This window comes from Procambarus clarkii, chromosome 7 (assembly GCF_040958095.1).
Source record: "Procambarus clarkii isolate CNS0578487 chromosome 7, FALCON_Pclarkii_2.0, whole genome shotgun sequence".
NCBI classification, from domain to species: Eukaryota; Metazoa; Arthropoda; class Malacostraca; order Decapoda; family Cambaridae; genus Procambarus; species Procambarus clarkii.
In genome coordinates, this window is record NC_091156.1 from 5,138,016 (window position 1) to 5,144,643 (window position 6,628).

The 6,628-nt window shown below is 43.3% G+C and overlaps 1 non-coding gene across 1 annotated transcript; it reads right to left on the reverse strand.

The window, feature by feature from the left end:
* Positions 1 to 356: 356 nt before the first annotated feature.
* LOC138358435 (5S ribosomal RNA) lies at positions 357 to 479 on the reverse strand. Its single transcript, XR_011225368.1, has one exon. It is a non-coding gene; the product is annotated as a 5S ribosomal RNA (ribosomal RNA).
* Positions 480 to 6,628: the final 6,149 nt, after the last annotated feature.

Genomic DNA, 6,628 nt, shown 5'->3' on the forward strand with positions numbered 1-6,628 from the left:
GGAGGAGTATTTTTAATTACATTCGGTTGTTATTAGTTTAAAAGCAATTGATGTTTTGCAATTGTTTGCCAATGGAATAACGGAGTGTATTACAGGGCAACAGTATTTTAGGCATGTTTACACTCGTGTTTGAATATATATATATATATATATATATATATATATATATATATATATATATATATATATATATATATATATATATATATATATATATATACACGTGTGTGTGTGTGTGTGTGTGTGTGTGTGTGTGTGTACTCACCTAGTTGTACTCACCTAGTTGTGTTTGCGGGGGTTGAGCTCTGGCTCTTTGGTCCCGCCTCTCAACCGTCAATCAACAGGTGTAACATTATTGCCAACAGCATTTGGTGTTCCCAGGCGGTCACCCATCCAAGTACTAACCAAACCCAACGTTGCTTAACTTCGCTGATCGGACGAGAAGCGGTGTTCTCACTCAACGTGGTATGGCCGTTGGCAATATATATATATATATATATATATATATATATATATATATATATATATATATATATATATATATATATATATATATATATATATATATATATATATATATATATATACACGTGTGTGTGTGTGTGTGTGTGTGTGTGTGTGTGTGTGTGTGAAGTAGACAGTCAATGATAAATTCAAAATATTCTTTTTTAATTCAAAATATAAACAATACATTGAGGTGGGGAATATCACGGTTCACCTGGGGTTAGAAACAGACGTGAAGAGCCACTGGTAAGCAGCCTGCATCTGGTGTAACCACAGAATGAGGCCAAGTCACGTGAGCTGCTCGTTGAGGGGTGCTGCCACACGTCTCCCCTCCCTGACGTCACAACAAGGGGAGTCTACGCGCGGTCTTTCCCCTCATTCGCGACATTGTAAGGGCGGGTATGAACATTCATCTCATTGATGTCACAGTCAGAGAAAGCTGCATGTGTTTCCATGTCATTGATGTCTGTGTGATTTGTTTTTTGCACACACATCTTTTCCTCATTAACTTTCCGGCGAAGGGACACCTACACTCGTCCCCCTTCACATTGATGTTACTCATCCCTTCTCACTGTGAAGAGCTTACACACGTAGCACCTCCCTGACATCAGTACGAGTCTACGCACGTCTTCTCGTTGACGTCTGTGCGAGGGGAAGTCTGGAGCTGCCTATAGGGTGAGACAAATGGGAATTGTTTTTTGAGATGAATGTAGATTGTTTTTTATTCTCAAGACAGAGTTCGGGTAGTGGGTTGGCCCCTCCTTCATTCATACACATGAGGGTAGCAGATTGTATCCCTTTGTATATTCATACTGGTGTATGCGGGGTGGATTCATCTCCCTCCTGTTTTCATTCGAGTATGGGGGAAAAGAACGGACCCCCACAATACATTCATATGTACAAATGTAAGGAGAGCCAGTTTGAGGGGAGTTGGCAAGCTATACACTTTGCTTTAGGTGAGGGAAGGAAGGACCGCCTCTCACCGACTACCCTCATGTATCCTGGTAGAGGGGAGTGTGGCGGACACCCCTATAGAGACCGTGTGGGTAGGAAGATTAAATCACTAGCGCAGCCTTCCCATTTCCCCACCAATTTCCAACTCTCTCGCCCACAAGGGACTGAGAGAGAGACATGGCCGACCCTCCCTCCAACTTTGTATGGGATTCTTTTGGTCAGAGTGAAAGGGAAGGAGCAGAAAAAGGATATACTTCCCTCTGAAGGAGAACTAATTATGGAATACATCATTCCATGAATTGGGTAATATACCGGTCTCTGAGGCCTGTACGCGTGTGTAAAGATTGTCTGTAAGTGCATTCCGTTATGTGCAAGCACTATGTTATGTGTCATCACTAAGCAACACCTCAGATTGTTGTCAGTAGCCTCGGGTAGAGCATCTCTAGTTTCACTTTCAATCTCTTTCTCTCTCCCCCTATACCTCACACCTACCCCTTTTCCCCTCTCTACTTCCCCTAGCTCCTCCCTTACAATTACTCCTCCTCCCACTCCTACTTACATTGAAGGCCGTGAATTGAGGCGATTGAAATTTAGTGCTCAGGCAGGTTTTCCTTCTTTTACTGCGTTGCGAACAGTAAAACACGCGTTGATCGGGGAGTAAGAAGAAGGGGTCACAGTACGTTCAATCGCTTACAGGCACACGATGGACACAAATAAAAAAATGTAACATTCTTCTACCCGACCGCTTTTTTTTCTCTCTCTCTCTCTCTCTCTCTCTCTCTCTCTCTCTCTCTCTCTCTCTCTCTCTCTCTCTCTCTCTCTCTCTCTCTCTCTCTCTCTCTCTCTCTCTCTCTCTCTCGCTCTCTCTCTCTCACTCCCCTGTGTCAAACTACTTTATAAGAAAAATACGAGTGTAGTCGAGGATAGTTTCGTTGTCCGCGCCACTCTCCTCTCAGCATGCACCGTCGGCCGCGGCAATTGCTCACAGGCAGAGAGGTGTACAACTCTCCCAGCACCCACCACAGCCCTCCATAGCTTACCTCCCAGGTCCCCGCAGCCTGCCACAGCCTCCACAGTGCTCTCCACCCGTCTAACAACAACAGCAGCAGCAGTCCCTGGTGACGGGACAAATAGTGGTAGCCAGACCTTAAGTTTCTGGTCCAATGGGTGCTCTGGGCTCCACCCTGAACGCAATTATGGGTGCCCGGGAGAGAGGAATGGGGAGGCAGCAAGTTTTGTTTCTGCTCCTGTTGCTAAACTCTTTCATGGGTGTTTAAGGAGTTTCTGTATTAGTGGGAAGAGCCATTTGTGATTTTAGGAACAGCCTCTTTTATTTTATTTTATTTTTTTCTCGAGGGCGAGCTTTTAAAGAATTTTTGTTTGGCTCAGGTAAAAAAAAAAATGTAGTGTAGTTGAAAAAGAACATCCATTTTTGTTGTCTTGTTTTCCCAGTTCCGAACGCGATGGTGTATTTGTGAGGTGAGAAAGAACTTGCGAATTTAGGTTGATTCTTCTTGTATTTAAATACCAACAAAAAACCACAACAGAAATATCTAGTCTAAATGAAAGAAAAATGGCTAAGAATATTTTTACGTAAATCGACCAAAAAAGGGCATATAACTCGGAATTTTTTGGGAGCGCTTTCCATTTGTGGGTAGCGGGATTGTATTCCTGCAGAGCCTTACTTATTGCTCCTGGACACATAATATCCGCTGTAATTAGCTTGGGATAGATGATGCTAAAAATCTCATTAGCTTCAACTTTATGGGATAATTAAGACTTTTTTCGTGTCTTGGTATAGCTACTCTCTTTCTCTCTTGTCACTGTCTCTCTCTCTCTCTCTCTCTCTCTCTCTCTCTCTCTCTCTCTCTCTCTCTCTCTCTCTCTCTCTCTCTCTCTCTCTCTCTCTCTCTCTCTCTCTCTCTCTTTCTCTCTCTCTCTTTCTCTCTCTCTCTTTCTCTCTTGCTCTCTCTCTCTTTCTCTCTCTCTCTTTCTCTCTTGCTCTCTCTCTCTTTCTCTCTCTCTCTCTCTCTAACTTTTTTTTAACCCTCTTTTCCCCTCTCGTATTCTCTGCTCCATTTCTTCCTACTATTATTTCTCCTCCAAATTCCATACTTATCTCTCCTTCAATTTTCACTATGTCTCTCTTTATACCTTTGTCTTATTTCTCCCCTCTCTATCTCCTTTCCTCACCACCCTGTATCTGACCATCTGACTCTCTCCAATCCTCCTTCCCAGAATTGATGTGTTTTCAATGAATTCTGCTCGTCTTCTTATTGATTCGGGCGCACTTAATGGCCTACAGGAGAATACTGGCATAATACATTGAGTTTGCACACAGCAATAAATATAGGAAAATGGCAAATGAGATAGAAAGCAGAGACGTAGGATGGGAGGAAGGAATGTTTGTGTGTTTGAGAGAGAAAGAGAAAGTGAGAGAGAGCGAGAGAGAGAGAGAGGGAGAGAGAGAGAGAGAGAGAGAGAGAGAGAGAGAGAGAGAGAGAGAGAGAGAGAGAGAGAGAGAGAGAGAGAGAGAGAGAGAGAGAGAGAGAGAGAGAGAGAGAGAGAGAGAGAGAGAGAGAGAGAGAGAGAGAGAGAGAGAGAGAGAGAGAGAGAGAGAGAGAGAGAGAGGGGAGGTGGTGGAGGAAGAGTGATAGATAATAGAGGGCAAAGAACGGTAGGTAAAAAAGGCAAGAGAAAAGAAGATAAAAAAAGGATATACTTATAAATATATTTTCTCAAGCGCATTAAGAGGGATCAGCTGTTAATCCAAGGTGTGTCCTCACTCCCCATTACCTCAGAGAACTTCATCTGCCTTAATACCCACCCGGCTAAAGGAATATGGAAAGACCCTTGGGAGAGCTTCTTGTGGGGCAGGTTGGGGGTGGAGGAGCTGGTAAGTGCTTGGGGAAAAGGTAGTGAAGGAGATGAAGGTATAGAAAAAGGGAAAGATGCGTTCTTCACACATCTACGCCCTGTCCTTCCTCGGCGCACTCTGATGCATCATTTTCCGGTAAGACTGGACGGATTCATTCTTTATCTCTTTTTATCTTCCATTGAAAATTATAACTTTAAGAAAAAATAAGGCTCATCGAAGGCTCATCTCTCCTCCACTTACTCAATGGTCCAAAAAAAAAGCATTTCCAACATTGTTCTGTCGTCGACCGGACTTGATGTAGGTAGGAAGCATAAGCCCAGGCGCTCTCTTAAGACCGAAAGTTATGAAAGTCAAATAGCCTGTCATTACTTAGCGCTGACTTACGGCAGGTGTTAGCCAGTGTTGACTTTTTACCTTCCGTGACGTATGGTCGGGCTGCCATTTGCAAACCAACGCCACGACTGTCTTGGGAGGAGGAGGAGCAGGAGGCTGGTGTCTGGAGGAGGAAGATGCTGGAGGAATGAGGTTGAGACAGGGAAGATAGACGGAGGATGATGCTGTCACATCTTGTCTTCACTCTGAATGCAACTCATTTATTAATTTATCGACTATAGCGTCAATCTTTCAGAAGTATTGACGCTACCTCGTATTGATGAGCCTCGGCCTCAATTTGTTGGGTGAGTTGCCAAGGTTCGAACGCTTCCGGTTAAGCAAAATCCACTTCCAGTGTGACGCTTGACAAATCATGAACACCAAGCTATGTGGTGAGGGCTCCTGTTGATGAGGACGGAGCGTGCAGGAGAGGCGAGAGTTGGATACCTGGTGGAATAGGTATGTTCAGAAATAGTAGTAAGGTTGACGAGGGGTGGGAAGGTGGGGGTGGGAGTAGGGAGGTTTGTTATGTGGGATGGGAAAGGGGTCCAGGATATGTGTTATAAGTGATGAGAAAGGCTCCATTATCACTTATCGTGGCCTGTATATCGAACTGGCTCCACTATCATTTAGCGAAGCCTATATATCAGGCTGGCTTCACATTCACTTAACGAGTCATGTTTTTATTCTTAAAATGGTGACTACTGTCACCTTCACTTAGCCTGGACTCTATATCGAGTGGTCTCCATTATCACTTAGCAAAGCCTGTATATCGAACCAACTCCAGCAATTACCCTCCAAAAATCGGAGCTAACTCTAGGAATTAATCATTAACCAACCGATGTGGCTCTAACAAATGGTCCTCTTGATCAACCGAACCGGCTGGAGAATTGACTCTCCGGGACAACCGAAGTGGCTCTAGTAATTACTCTCTAGAAACAACCGAACGTTCTTCTCCTCAATCTTTACACTTGTTATTGTTAGTGCTTTGAAACAAGTCCCGCTTCTGGAGGTTGGACGCGGCTGTACGTATGTTTGTGTTATCGCTTCTGCCTTTCAAAACACGTCGATAATTTTTTCGAAAATATTGGCGTATTTGCATCTGGTTCCTGTATCGTACGGCTGGTGGGAGCTCCACTTGCTCACACCAGAAGTGTTCGTATTGTAAGTGATTCATCTTGAACACATCTTTGCTTCTGTGTGCTGCGTGGCTGGGTATTGAAGTTGCACTATTTTTATTATTATTATTATTATTATTATTATTATTATTATTATTATTATTATTATTATTATTATTATTATTATTATTATTATTCGAATCCTCCCTTCTTCTTTACCATCATCTCCTACTCTCTCCTCTACGTCTTTCTTCTGTTTATCGTTTTTATCCTTAACCTCTCCTCCTCCTCTTCTTCTCACCACCTCTTCTTCTCCCATTCCGCCACTATTTTTTCTCATATTTTTGGTAAGGGGGGGGGCTCAATAATTCACATATAATTATATTATATGCATAATGATCATTCCTTTTGAAATATCACCTATCATTCGCAGATTACTAGGATAATCTCCTGAGATATTACGCGGATTTGCTGGGTAATTACTCACATAAATCCACGCCGTATTTCCAGATTATGAATTTAAAATATGTAACAAAATTCCAGAGGAAGGAGAAGCAGAGAGAGATAGAGATGGAGAAGCAGGGAGAGACAGAGATGGAGAAGGAGGGAGAGACAGAGATGGAGAAGCAGGGAGATACAGAGATGGAGAAGCAGGAAGAGACAGAGATGGAAAAGCAGGGAGAGACAGAGATGGAGAAGCAGATAGATACAGAGATGGAGAAGCAGAGAGAGATAGAGATGGAGAAGCAGAGAGAGACATAGAGAAGCAGGGAGAGACAGAGAGGGAGAAGCAGGGAGAGAC